This window comes from Gymnogyps californianus, chromosome 4 (assembly GCF_018139145.2).
Source record: "Gymnogyps californianus isolate 813 chromosome 4, ASM1813914v2, whole genome shotgun sequence".
NCBI lineage: Eukaryota > Metazoa > Chordata > Aves > Accipitriformes > Cathartidae > Gymnogyps > Gymnogyps californianus.
In genome coordinates, this window is record NC_059474.1 from 15,790,014 (window position 1) to 15,804,117 (window position 14,104).

Here is a 14,104-nt window from a genome sequence, read left to right on the forward strand (position 1 = left end):
TCCTCAAAGGGGAAAAACAAAAAGAAAACCATTTATCAGCAATGTAGATTTCATTACTTAAAAAACAAACCAAAGCAATATTTTAAAGCAAGGGGCTGAATCAACATATATATATATATAATTTACTGCATTGCATTACTGTAGTGTTTTAGCCAATAGCAACTAGGACTGGGCAAATATCAAATTAAGTCCAAATTGCATTTCAGTCCAGCTATGTTTGTGCTATTTCTGTAAGATCAGTTCTGGGCAATGGCAGAGTGGTTTAAATCCTGGGGTTTTACTTCTGGGCTGGACCTGCCACTGGGAATGCCTCTGCCACCACTGGGAATTACGAGCTACATGAGGAGGGGACAGGGGAAGACAGAGGAAGAAAAAGTGCAGCCCTCATCCGCAGCCACTGGCTCAAAAGAGGCCACACCTGCTTGGAGAGGATGGTGAGGAAAGCAGTGGCATAGGGCCCATAAGCTGGAGATACACACTGGCACCTTGGTAGGTGGTAGGTGTACATCTGCGCCCTCTTGTCCTGCCATCACAGGGTGAAGAAGGGATGGTTGGACTCCCTGCTGGGCAAGAACGAAGGAAAAAAAGGGAATTATTCCAACAAAAGTTACAACCCCCCACCTCCAAGAGCCCAGGGCCATCCTCCAACTCTGCTAATTCTTGCCAGACCATGTCCCCATCAACCCTTCCCATCCCCCCCACCATCTTTTGCTGAGATCTCACTCTGCTGCAACACTGAGCTTTCCTTTCATGGGACTTTTTCCTCATCTTGGCCATAACCAAATTCATGTTTGCTTACAGCACAGAAAAGGCTTGATCCAGCTTTTATCTAGCCACAGAAATGAACCACCAACCTCTGCTAGTTCCCAAATATTACTGTAGTGAGTACCGTAAGAAATCCTAGGGAGATCAGACATAGATGGCTCATGCAGTATAAACCACCTAATTGCCAAGCAACCTGAGGAGCTGGGTAAGCAGTATCCCTGGTCAGCACATCCTCATTTCCAAGCTGAAAAGCTACTTGTGGTAAGGAGCCATTCCTTTTGTTTAATTTTTGGCTTTTATCTTAAGCCCAAGCTTTCATCACCTTTTTTCAGCCACAGCCTCTGGATTTCCAACTGTGTGGCTGTAAAACAGATATGAAACAGAATATTGGAGACAAGCTATAAAAATGGCAGTCCTTGATACCCAGCATACCCTAGAGTTATTACAGAAGCTATATGCACTGCTAGCTTTTTAGTAAGATTTTTTTTTTTTTTAATATAGAGGAAAACTCTAGACAGAAAGATACAGGGAAAAGCCAGACTGACTGGCAACTTCGCAGTTTCTTTTTGCTGGTCAACTAGGCATATTCTGAAATCCAACAGGTTAAATCAGGGCAACAGGGGCTGTTAAGGGTCAATGATCAATGGTGGATCTTTTATCTAAGGAAGTGGTAGATAAAAATTAATGGACTCACAGGCAACTTTTTGAATCAAGCCTTGCAAGTCATACTGAGCATTACTACATTCTTAGATTATTTTAAAGGGACAAAAGCATAGAAAATTTTATGGGAAGCAAGCACAGTTTCCCTCAAGCTCTATAATTTTAAATTTTTCAGAGAGCGATGATCAAAGTGGTTTGCACCTCTTCGCAAGAGGTGACAACAAGAGCTATTCCTGACAACAAATTGCATGTGCACTTGGGTTCTTGGAGAGAGGAACCCATGCTGCTAAGTGTCTCTTGTGTCAAATCAAGCATGTAAGCCTTGGTTGGGGAGCAATCAGGGAGGAGGGTAGAACCTCAGAAATTGACAAGTGATATTTCATTAGTGCAAAACAATTGTTTCTACGCCACAATGGCTTCAGTGGAAGTTGCACTGCTATTAGTGGTGGCAAAGTTTTGTCCCAGGTAGATACCTTTGACCTCATATGGAGGTATGAGGAGGCATGATATCTTTGACATCATAAGGATTTGAAGCAATTCCTGCAAAAAAGCTGAATGTGGAGTACAGTATGTCAGAGCCTAGTGGGCAGAGTCTGTGGAAATTTCTTCAGTGTCAATAGTTTCAGGAAGAAAACAGATACTCTGAAACATTCACTCAAACAGACCTTTCCAGCTCATTTCAACTACAACTTTTTTGTCCTTCCACAAGTCAAAATATTCCTTCATTGCAAGAAATTTATGCTACTTCACTTGCTTTAAAACACAGCTGGTGTGACCTGAGAGATGTCACAACACAGTGTCGTGCCATATTCCTGGGTTGGGCTTTTTTCTTCTTCCATGAACATGAGACAGGCAGCTCATTCCAGCATGAAATCCGTTGACTCAGACCACAGCTGAGAGCTGGACCACACAGACACACAAACTCCACAGAATTTTTTTGTTCTGTACATCACCCTGTAAAATAATAAGCCCAAAGCCACACCGTAATCCCTAACTCCCCATTATTCTTTATTTCACTTTCTTTTAGGTGCAAGCAGAGATCAATTGCTTTCTATACATTGTTCAATGGCAATGTTCTCCATATACTGTAGTCTTGCAACCCACCACATAGTCAAAGAGTAAAAGGGATCCATTTGCCAGCTTCTCCCATAATGAGGAGTATTCAACATAAAAAAAAAAAAGGCTAAGTCAAAAAGTAATTATCACTTTAAGGATATTAATAATTTTCAAGGTGTTTTGCCATTTTACAATTTGTTTGGTTTTAAACTAAGTCTTATTATTCACAGAAATATTTACTAGACTTTTCTGTCTGGAATATGCATAGTTTGTCTTTTAAAAGATTGTCAGTCACTCAACTTACTTTATTCCTTATATGTAAAGAAAATATTCCAAGCATGTTATTTCCCTAAAAACTCAATGGAAGTTCTTTTAATTCAACCCTGACAGCAATAACTAAATGAGTAATAGACACTTACCTAATACAATGTATTAATTTTTTGTCATGTGCCTAAAGGAAATTTGGGGCATGAAGGTTCCTATGTATTTGTAAAATGGAGCACTAAGTTTATAATGTATAGCTTTAATATTCTTTGCTTTCATGAACTTATGATAAAGTTCAAAATGCCATAAGAAGAAGAAAATAACTCACCTCAACAGGCAGTGTCTACATGATAGCAAATGCTAATCTAAAACCAGGATGAACCAGGAATGTTTTCTAAATATTTCCATCAAATGCCTTTCTAGTGAGGAGAATGATCATCTAATATTATCCTCACCTATTTTGACATATTTAATTTTTCAGTCATTTTGATTATAGTAGTCCTTCTTCATGAGTAGATAGCCTGTTTGACATGGGTAATCACTCAGTGTTAACAAGCTTTTCCTGATACAAAAATCTATAATGTCAAAGGAAATAATTCTAAGGTATCCTGCTCTGATGGATTTGGAATGACAATATGATAATTTATGAACTGCTATAATGATGAAGTCACTATGGGGCCAAGTCAGCAGGAGTTTGTATGGAAAAACAGACAGGAAAGAAAAGAAATTGTTAATTTGCCCCTTCTCAAAATAGTCTTCTGGCATTCTGTTGTTAAAACTCTGAACTATCCCTTTTAAGAGTCATGCCAACATCTCCAGGCAACCTAAAAGCTGTCTTCCAATTACCAGAACAGTAAAAATTTTAAGCAGAATCAAACAACTGCAGCAAGACTGAAAAAAGGGGGAGGCCGCCAGGAGTCACGAGTTGCCTGGGAGAAGCAAGCTGAGGTGCGCAATCCTGCTGGGTAGATGAAACAAAGGAAGCCTGCCCCCAACACAGGTAACACTGATGTTGTTCCTTTCTTTAAACAAACAAGATGGGAAAAACATGTGTTTCCATATCTCAAGGGCAGTTATTGTGGGAGACCAGAAAATGAGGCAGATCTGAAGTTGTCACTCTAAAGGAGTTGCTTTCTAATGCTGAACAGAAATCAGAAATGTCAGGATTAAATTCAATTGTTCCACCTATTTCTACCCAAGCAAGATTTCATTAGAGATCTCTAGACTCCTCTGCAGCCACTAACTCTGAGAAATCCTGACAATTTTAGCAGGTCTACTTCCTAGCACACCTTTTGCATCTTGCCAGATGTACCAGATCAATACACGCATTCCACTGTCATTCGAAAAAAATCAATACAGCACAGCATGTGAAGTGGAGAGACAACAGAAGCAGAGTCAACTATATGTACTTTATTGGTTGAGAAGCAAGGTCAGACTTTAGTCTGAAGAAGAAAAAAAATGTTACTCTCTTTCACAAGTGAAAGACTTCCAAAATACGATCTAGGGCACCTTGCATGGAATGTAGAAATGTTTCACACACAAACAGTAGGACTTTTGTTTTGCTCCTCTAAAAAAACCTGAAGATCTACATTGCATCAGTAGTCTTTTTGGAAGCATTTATAAAAATGGCAAGTGAGAAGTATCAAAGCAAGAGCAAAAGTATCTGTGGTATTTTATTTTTAAAAAGGAGCTACACATTTTGCAGGCAAAACTGAATTTATAAAATTTGAGGGGGGAAAGTGAAATATTTCATTATCATAAATGGCAGACTGTCAAAAAAAAAAAAGGCCTCCGCAGCAGTAAACTGAAATGGGTAACAGTAAGCTTGTAAGGGACAATAAAGTACAGCTGGAGCCACCTAAGAAGCAAGAACCCAAAAGGCGCCTGAAGGGGGGCAGAACAGCCTCCAGCTTCCATGTCTGAAAAATCCAACTTGGTGTTATATCATCCGTGCTGACTTTACCACCAACTGCCATTAAACACTAAAGCTGAAAGTGATACTTTTGCTCTTTTCCCACACTTTCTTTCAACTATTGTTTTCTTGTTCGCCTTTCCAACATGCCACAGAGAAGCATTTTTCTGGGCCAATCTTTAGTGCCAGTTCAAATTAAGGATTTTTCATTCTTTAAAAATTAATCCAGAAATCTGCGCTGCCATGCTTGTTCTGACTGGGTGTAGACAAGGAGTTAAGAGACAATGCATCTTGATAGAGCTAAACAAGCTTTAATATACAATGTTTATTTGGGTGTTTTCTTTTTTTTAATTTGTTTTGGATTAGGACAGCATGTTTTAATTGGCAAGGTGCATTTTGATTGTCTTGTTTCCTTTGAATGGATCTTATTTTCATGTCCTTCTTTCATCTGTTCCAAAAACCCTGCATTTAGATCAGCTTGGCTTACATTTTTAAGAGTAGTTCACTTGGGTTGGGTTACTCTGAACACACAATTGGTTATAGTCTACTGTGAAATAATATAAGTCATTACGCCTTCTGAGTTATCATTTAATAAAGAGAATCCAAGTCTGGAAGTGTTTTAACATGAAGACATTGTAGATTGATGTGGAATTGACAGTAATGTCTTTCCAAATGGTGGTTGGCTGTGGGGTTTTTTGCTGTTGTGTGCTAGCTACCCATGTCAGTAACATTTCCATCTAGGAAAGGTCATTCCTGCCTGTGAGTATTTTACAGGAATGGAGGAATATGAACCACAAGAGAGTTTGTGCAGTGTCTCTCAGCAAATAAGAATGGGAATATTTTTTGGAAGTTGAACCTCATATTGTTCTCTTATGATGTGAAAAATGTAAAAGCTTTCAAGGCAAGATTTGTCTTGGCATTACCTTGACCTTATTTGCAGTAACGTCTATATGCTACATACACAGCAGTAAGGCATTCAGCCTGTAACTTCCAAAATGCCCCTTAGCATTATTTTATATTTGCTCAACTTGTTATTTTTCTAGACTACAGAAAAACTTTCTACATTCAATTATTTATTGCAAGTTCTCACCACTATTTCTTTTCCTTGGCATTAAATTTCCTCCAAAATCCTCAATTCAGGGTTGCTGGTTCCTGGTGATTTATGTAATTTGACTTTCTCAAGTTATTCCTCACCCTCCAAAAAAAAAAGAAAAAAAGTCCTGTCAATATGATATTCTAATTACTTGTGTGAATGACCTTGAAACATAAGGTCACATGCAGCTGTGCTGTTGCACAAGTGTAGCTGCGACTGTGACAGGGTCCTGGGCTTTATGCCCCACACTGGACAGTGCCAATTTAATGACGGAAGTGCAGGAGAAGAGAAAAAAGAAAAGAAAAAGGCAACAGCTTTAATGTTTCCTAACGCCTTCTGGTAAATCCGTACCTGGCAACACAAATATATCTCATCCTCTCAACAAAAACAACCATGGTAAAACTCTCACTGACTTCTCCATTACCCTGACCTTTTTGCTTTAATTTCCTTGTGAAGGCTGCAAACAAAACACAGTCACTTTCTCTTTAATATTTTTGAGCAATTTCTTATTCTTGTATATATTGGAACTGCGGTCTTTCACTCAGATCTATACAAACACAGTCCTTTCCCTAAGCCGTTAGTTTAATAACCTGTTCTTGATATAACGGGCTGTAGACATAGCAGTTTTTGGCACTAAGTAATGATATTCAACAGCAATCATCTTGCACCGTGGATAGAAACAGGCACTGATTTGTTTTGGGTTACTTTGCCTGAAGACATATCTGTCCTTTGAACTGCCACCTGGAGGTAACTGTTCCTTTGAATTACATGGGCAGCCTTGGGAAAGCAGACAATTCAGATAAGGGGCTAAACCTGGAGAGGATGAATACAAGCTGTGGTTGAACACTAAAAACGTGAGTCCAGAAATCCTGCCCTCACTGTATCATTTGATAGTGAGCCATAAGGTCTTGTTAACATGCTCGTGTGATGCAGCAGGAGTGACTGATGCACCAGGACAGGCCCATTAGTGAGCAGTATTTCCTTTCCTTTCCCCGACAGAGCTGAGAGCAGAGATGAATTACTAGTCCTCTCCTACAAGTGTCTTCATCTGTAGAGTTCCCACAGACATCCTCATTGCACCTTTTGGTCTTTAATACCCAAGGATACTAATGGGAAAGGGAATGAGAGAGTGTGGATTTAGTTGCCAAACATATGTCTTCTGCACTCAATTACATATTTTATTCTCAGTTTATGCAGCTGTTACTCTTCAAATGTCAGAACATCTACATACCCTTCTGGATAACAAACCACCAGTAGCTGGAAATGAGTGCTGATCAGGATAAAAAAGCATTTCACCTTAGACTGCTAAGAAACATTCATCTTCACTTCCAAGTGAGGACAAGTCAATCTAACTCTTACATTTATCATTGCCAGGCAGGATTACAGTTATTCACACTAGTTGATGTTGAATGTGAAGAGGAGCTGCAGGTTCTAGCTAACATGCAATACATTTTGCCTGCCTTTGCCATGGCTTAAACAACCACAAACAGGAACCATGAACACATTTTCTTTAGGCTTTTGTCCTAAGTTTCAAGGCCATTAATGGACTTAGCCCCAGTAACACTAGAAGCTGAACACCAAGTTATGAACCAAGCCAATTAGGTTCATCTAGAATAATGCAGATAATGAATTTCATGTTCATAATCAGTCTCCAGAAGGAAATAAGGTTAGTTGAGAATCTAAACATCTTTTGGAAGTGCTTCAAAGCCGCCTTCTTATGGAAAACCTTTTCATCATAACCGATGTATACAACATGAATAGACATGATAAGAACATTGACAAATGTCTGTCAGACCTCTATCCCCCACCCCCAAACATGATCTCAGTTCTAGCTGTCAGTTAAAGAAACATGCCACATCCTTCTCCCATTGATCCTTCTCCCTAGAAGTTCCTTGGATAGAGCGGTGATAAGCAGCATAATAAAAATGCAAGCTATGTAGTTTTTGATCTCTCCAACATTGAATTTGCAACCACCACCACAGAAAACAGCCAACTTACTGACGGCACTAACTGGGAATCTCAGACATGGTTTCAGGATGAGCTTCAGTATGGAATATTTGCTCACTGAGGTGTTAGATATATCCTCCACAGAATCTGTAACACATTCCTACTACTCTACCTTAACAGTATTTTTGAGGTTTTATCTGGATAGCTTTATGTTCAGCATGAAAACACATTCAAGACTTGTTAATCTTTTCTGCCAGCAAATTAAGGTGGTCAACGGAGAAAAACATCCTCATACCAGGTGCTAATTGCCTTCTAGTCTTTGTTTAGTGCCATGAAAGGTCCTTACCAGATAACTTTATGATCTTTCATGGATTTTGATGCTAACAAAAGACTATGGGCAATATCCCCTCAACACCTTTTCATGGCGACTGCAAAGACAACTATGTCATTGGTATTTATCATAGAATCGTAGAATGGTTTGGGTTGGAAGGGACCTTAAAGATCATCTAGTTCCAACCACTCTGCCATGGGCAGGGACACCTTCCACTAGATCAGGTTGCTCAAAGCCCCATCCAACGTGGCCTTGAACATTTCCAGGGAGGGGGCATCCACAACCTCCCTGGGCAACCCGTGCCAGTGCCTCACTGCCCTCACAGTAAAGAATTCCTTCCTAATATCCAATCTAAATCTACCTTCTTTCAGTTTAAAGTCATTACCCCTTGTCCTATCACTACACTCCCTGATAAAGACTCCCTCCCTGTCTTTCCTGTAGGCCCCCTTTAAGTACTGGAAGGTCGCTACAAGGTCTCCCCGGAGCCTTCTCTTCTCCAGGCTAAACAACCTCAACTCCCTCAGCCTGTCCTCATAGGGTAGGTGCTCCAGCCCCCTGATCATCTTTGTGGATCTGCTCTGGACTCGCTTGAGCAGGTCCATGTCTTTCTTACACTGGGGGCCCCAGAGCTGAACACAGTACTCCAGGTGGGGTCTCACAAGAGTGGACTAGAGGGGCAGAATCACCTCCCTCAACCTGCTGGCCACACTTCTTTTGATGCAGCCCAGGATGCGACTGGCTTTCTGGGCTGTGAGCGCACATTGCTGGCTCATGTTCAGTTTTTCATCCACTAATACCCCCAAGTCCTTCTCCGCAGGGCTGCTCTCAATCCACTCATTACCCTATATTTGTGCTTGGGATTGCCCCAACCCATGTGCAGGACCTTGCACTTGGCCTTGCTGAACTTCACGTGGTTTGCATGGGCCCACCTCTCAAGCCTGTCAAGGTCCTTCTGGATGGCATCCCTTCCCTCCAGCGTGTTGACCGCACCACACAGCTTGGTGTCTTCACGAACTTGCTGAGGGTACACTCAATCCCACTGTCCGTGTCACCAACAAAGATGTTAAACAGTGCTGGTCCCAATACCGACCCATGAGGAACACCACTTGTCACTGGTCTCCACTCAGTCATCGAGCGGTTGACCGCAACTCTTTGAGTGTAACCGTCCAGCCAATTCCTTATCCACTGAGTGGTCCATCCATCAAATCCATGTCTCTCCAATTTAGAGACAATGGTGTCATGCAGGACAGTGTCAAATGCTTTGCACAAGTCCAGATGGATGACATTAGTTGCTCTTAACTTATCCACCAGTGCTGTAACCCCATCGTAGAAGGCCACCAAATTTGTCAGGCATGATTTGCCCTTAGTGAAGCCATGTTGGCTGTCAGCAGTCACCTCTTTACTTTCCATGTGCCTTAGCACAGTTTCCAGGAGGATCTGCTCCATGATCTTGCCAGGCACAGAGGTGAGACTGACTGGCCTGCAGTTCCCTGCGTCTTCCTTTTTTCCCTTTTTAAAAAAGGGAGTTATATTTCACCTTTTCCTGTCAGTGGGAATTTCACCAGACTGCCACAACTTCTCAAATATGATGGATAGTGGCTTAGCCACTTCACCCACCAGTTCCCTCAGGACCCGTGGATGCATCTCATCAGGTCCCATGGACTTGTGCACCTTCAGGATCCTTAGATGGTCTCGAACCTGATCTCCTCCTACAGTGGGCTGTTCTTCATTCTCCCAGTCCCTGCCTTTGCCTTCTGCGACTTGGGCGGTGTGACTGGAGCACTTGCCGGTGAAGACTGAGGCAAAAAAATTCATTGAGTACCTCAGCCTTCTCCATATCCTGGGTAACCAGGTCTCCCATTTCCTTCCAGAGAGAGCTCACATTTTCCCTAGTCTTCCTTTTATCACCGACGTACCTATAGAAGCTTTTCTTGTTGCCCTTGATGTCCCTGGCCAGATTTAATTCTATCAGGGCTTTGGCTTTCCTAACCTGATCCCTGGCTGCTCAGACAATTTCTCTGTATTCCTCCCAGGCTACCTGTCCTTGCTTCCACCCTCTGTAGGCTTCCTTTTTGTGTTTGAGTTTGTCCAGGAGCTCCTTGTTCATCCATGCAGGCCTCCTGGTATTTTTGCCTGACTTCCTCTTTGTTGGGATGCATCACTCCTGAGCTTGGAGGAGGTGATCCTTGAATATCAACCAGCTTTCTTGGGCACCTCTTCCCTCCAGGGCTGTATCCTATTGTACTCTACCAAGCAGATCCCTAAAGAGGCCAAAGTCTGCTCTCCTGAAGTCCAGGGTAGTGAGCTTGCTGTGTGCCCTCCTCACTGCCCTAAGGATCTTGAACTCCACCATTTCATGGCCACTGCAGCCAAGGCTGCCCTTGAGCTTCACATTCCCCACCAGCCCCTCCTTGTTGGTAAGAACAAGGTCCAGCATAGCACCTCTCCTCGTTGGCTCCTCTATCACTTGGAGAAGGAAGTTGCCATCAATGCATTCCAGGAACCTCCTGGATTGCTTATGCCCTGCTGTGTTGTTCCGCCAACAGATATCGGGGGGGGTTGAAGTCCCCCATGAGGACCAGGGCTTGTGAACATAAGGCTGCTCCTATCTGTCTATAGAGGGTCTCATCTGCTCAGTCTTCCTGGTCGGGTGGCCTGTAGCAGACCCCTACTATAATGTCACCTGTCCCTGCCCTCCCCTCGCTTTAATCCTGACCCTTAGGCTCTTGGTCGGCTCCTCTTCCATCCCCAGGCGGAGCTCCATGCACTCCAGCTGGTCATGGACATAGAGGGCAACATCCCCTCCTCGTCTCCCCTGCCTGTCCTTCCTAAAGAGCCTGTATCCTTCCATTCCAACGCTCCAGTCATAGGAGCCATCCCACCATGTCTCCATGATGCCAATAAGATCATAGCCCTGCAAGCATGCACCTGCCTCTAACTCCTCTTGTTTATTCCCCATGCTACGTGCGTTTGCACAGCGGCATTTAAGCTGGGCCCCCGATGAAGCTGACTTACTGGCTGGAATTCCTTTGTGCCTAGTAGTAGTTGTCTACTACTATCACCCGTCGCCTTTTCTTAGTTGCGCTGGTGGTTATATGGGGAGCAGATCGGGCTGCCTTACTCAGCTCCAGCATCTCTCCTGATGTGACAGGTCTTTTCTCTTCATTCTGTAAAGCGGTGAAGCGGTTCTGCAAGACCACCTCAGGCTTCAGGGGAAGTCCCTTAATCCTGCAGGTCCTTGCCGTTGCAAGCTTCCATTCTTCCACATTATTGGTCCCCTTCCCCTCCGTGTGTGCCGGTGGGGGAGTTTTTGGCTGTTTGGCTATGGGCTGTGGGTGAACTTCAGACTGCACTTGGAGCCAGCTATCGAACTCCTTCTCAGCCTCCCCGATGTTACGGAGCCTTCTCACCACCTCCTGCAGCTCAGCCACCAGCTGCAGGAGGTCCTCCACCTGGGCACACCTTTTGCAGGCAGGTCTGCTGCCTGTCCCTGCCCCAGGAGAAAGGTCTAGGCACTGCCTGCAGTCTGAGGTCTGCGCTGCAGCCTCTCCCTTCAGCAGCTCCATCTGGGTGGAGGCATCGGCCACCGCTGGGGTAGATGGTGCAGACCCCCCAGCCGGAGCTGCAGCCTTTGCTCTCAGACGAGTGCCCACCGTTCTGCCTTGAGGGTCAGGTAGGATGAGCGCCCTTGGCCTGAGCAGATGGTCACAGAACGGTGCCCGGTTGCTGGGTTATGTGGACTTCAAGTCTCTCCACTCGGCCAGTGGAATGCCCCCCCTTCGAAGAGGCGCGCTCCCTGCGCGAACTGCCGCGCCAACTGCCGCCCTAGCCGCCCCGCCATGCCCTGTTTGTTTGCCCGCTCTGCTCGCCACGCTCCTGGTCGCCACACTCCCGTGGGCTGCCTTTTGTGGGAGTGGGGGGGCAGCCGCCATGACTCCTGGCCCCCGCTCCCGCCTCGTCAGCCGCTCTCCCTCGTGAGAGCTGCTGGCTCCTGTGGGTCTCTGCGCTCTCCTGGTGTTTCCTTGGCTCAGGAAACCCCCCTTGCACGTCGCGATCCCCGGCTCTGCTGCACCGGAGCTGATCGCCTTGGCGATACTCTGATACCAACATTATTTTAGGTCTATAACATGAAACAGGTGAAAGTAAAAAAAATAACATAAAAAAAAAGCCTGGCAAAGTAGTGGTAACGGGCAACTGCTAAAATATTTGCTATGTGAGATTCCTAGCTAAATACTATCTGCCAAATTGCTGCCGATTCACCAGTGAAAGCACGGACACTTTCAACAAAACCAACCAAACTGCATGGCAAACAAATGCATATAGGGCTGTCTTCCAGCATTGTACTGCTCAAATGCACAGCCTAGAGCTCAGGCTTCACAGGTACAGATAAAGGGAAATAAAGAACAGGTGAATTTGACTTTCCTCCTCATGGACTCGGTTCAGAACAGCGACAATGACACAATATACTGGGGAAAAAAAAGCCCTTTTTCGCAAGAATGGCTTAATCAAGATATGAAGAGGAAATAAGCAGGATATATTTCCCTGCTTGGCATCTCCAGCTCAATACATTCTGAGGTCGCATAGTTGCTTGTAGTACCACTCTAACACTCTCCATCTGTGTTACCTTGTCCTTCAGAGTCTGTGTGGCAGATGGTGCACTCCCACCTTGGGAATCTCCAGTTCAAGGCAGAGCCATTACAAGATCAAAAGTCTGCATACAACACACTACAACATGGCTATGAGCAGCACTGAGAACAAAGGCTGCGACAACAATCATTCACTCACATATTTATAGTAATGAAACTCACGTATCAGTATTTAGTTACATTATGCAAAGGGACCCATCTTCATCATGTATTCTCTTTTGTGTGTTAATTACAAATATGATAAATTTTCAAAAATAAAAATAACCTCTTTTTCCAGTCTTACTCCCAATAAAAATCATCATGGAAGTGATTGGTTCACAGTGAAAACTTTCTTATCATTAAACACTTTTATACAACCTATACAGGGCAGAAATATTTTTATAAACCCTGTTTATTTAATTTTTATAAATGCTTTTAACCAATAGAAGCAAGCCTCAGATGTGTCTCACAACTTTAATTACTTCATTACAAAAGCACTTGCTAAATCTTTGTCAAAAGCCCTCTAATGTTAACACTGAAAGTTTACAGATGAATTAATATTGCCAAAACAGTGGCTACATTTTCAGTTTGGGTCTAACGATATAGTAATTCCATCATACCAGTTAGTCGGTAAAGACCTTGCTCCCATCAAAATGTATAGTAAATCTTCCACTACTTAGTGGAAGAGATACACATTACATATCTTTTGTGAAGAAAGAAACAGAAACTCTGTCTAGTCTACAGCTTCTTAAAATAAAAACTGGAAAGACAATCTAAAGCGTGAATTTAATCTCTTGAGCACCATCTAATGACCAAATTGTAAAATCACAATGACCAAGAAGCACATTGGCAGCTGTGTTAAAAAAGGCTGAATTTTTTGACTCAAGCTGGTCAAGAATTTCCATCAGAGGTTTTAATGGAAAGGAGCTTTTTGCTGAAATGGAAAACTCCATGAATAGTATCCATTTGACAAAATTATTGAGGAAGTTCTCTATGAAAACGCCACCTGTAAATGCTAACATTTTGTTTTGAAGAGGTCTTGATTTTTTTTTTCCCCAACATAACCAAAGAAGTACTTAGGTGATTAAAAGGCCTTATTGTTTTTAGCTCCCTCCTGAAAGAGGAAAAAAAAAAATTTCCCGACCAGACGCAACTAAGTATCTTCATTCAATATTTCCAAACATTCTCTTGAACTAGACTTGCAAATACAAGGTATATTACTGCCAGCATAGTATTTTTCATTTATTATCAGTCCAAGTACATAAAAAAAAGTAAAATAAAATGACAAGTCTGTCCAAAAATCAAATTATTTAAGCATAGGTTAAAAAAAGATAAGAACACCCCCAAAAAGCAGCTATGATGAATAGTAGGAAGTTAATATTAAGGCTACGTATATCAGGCAGGTATAAATCCTTTATATATCTGGAAAGATCAGTCCTGAACAAAAGATC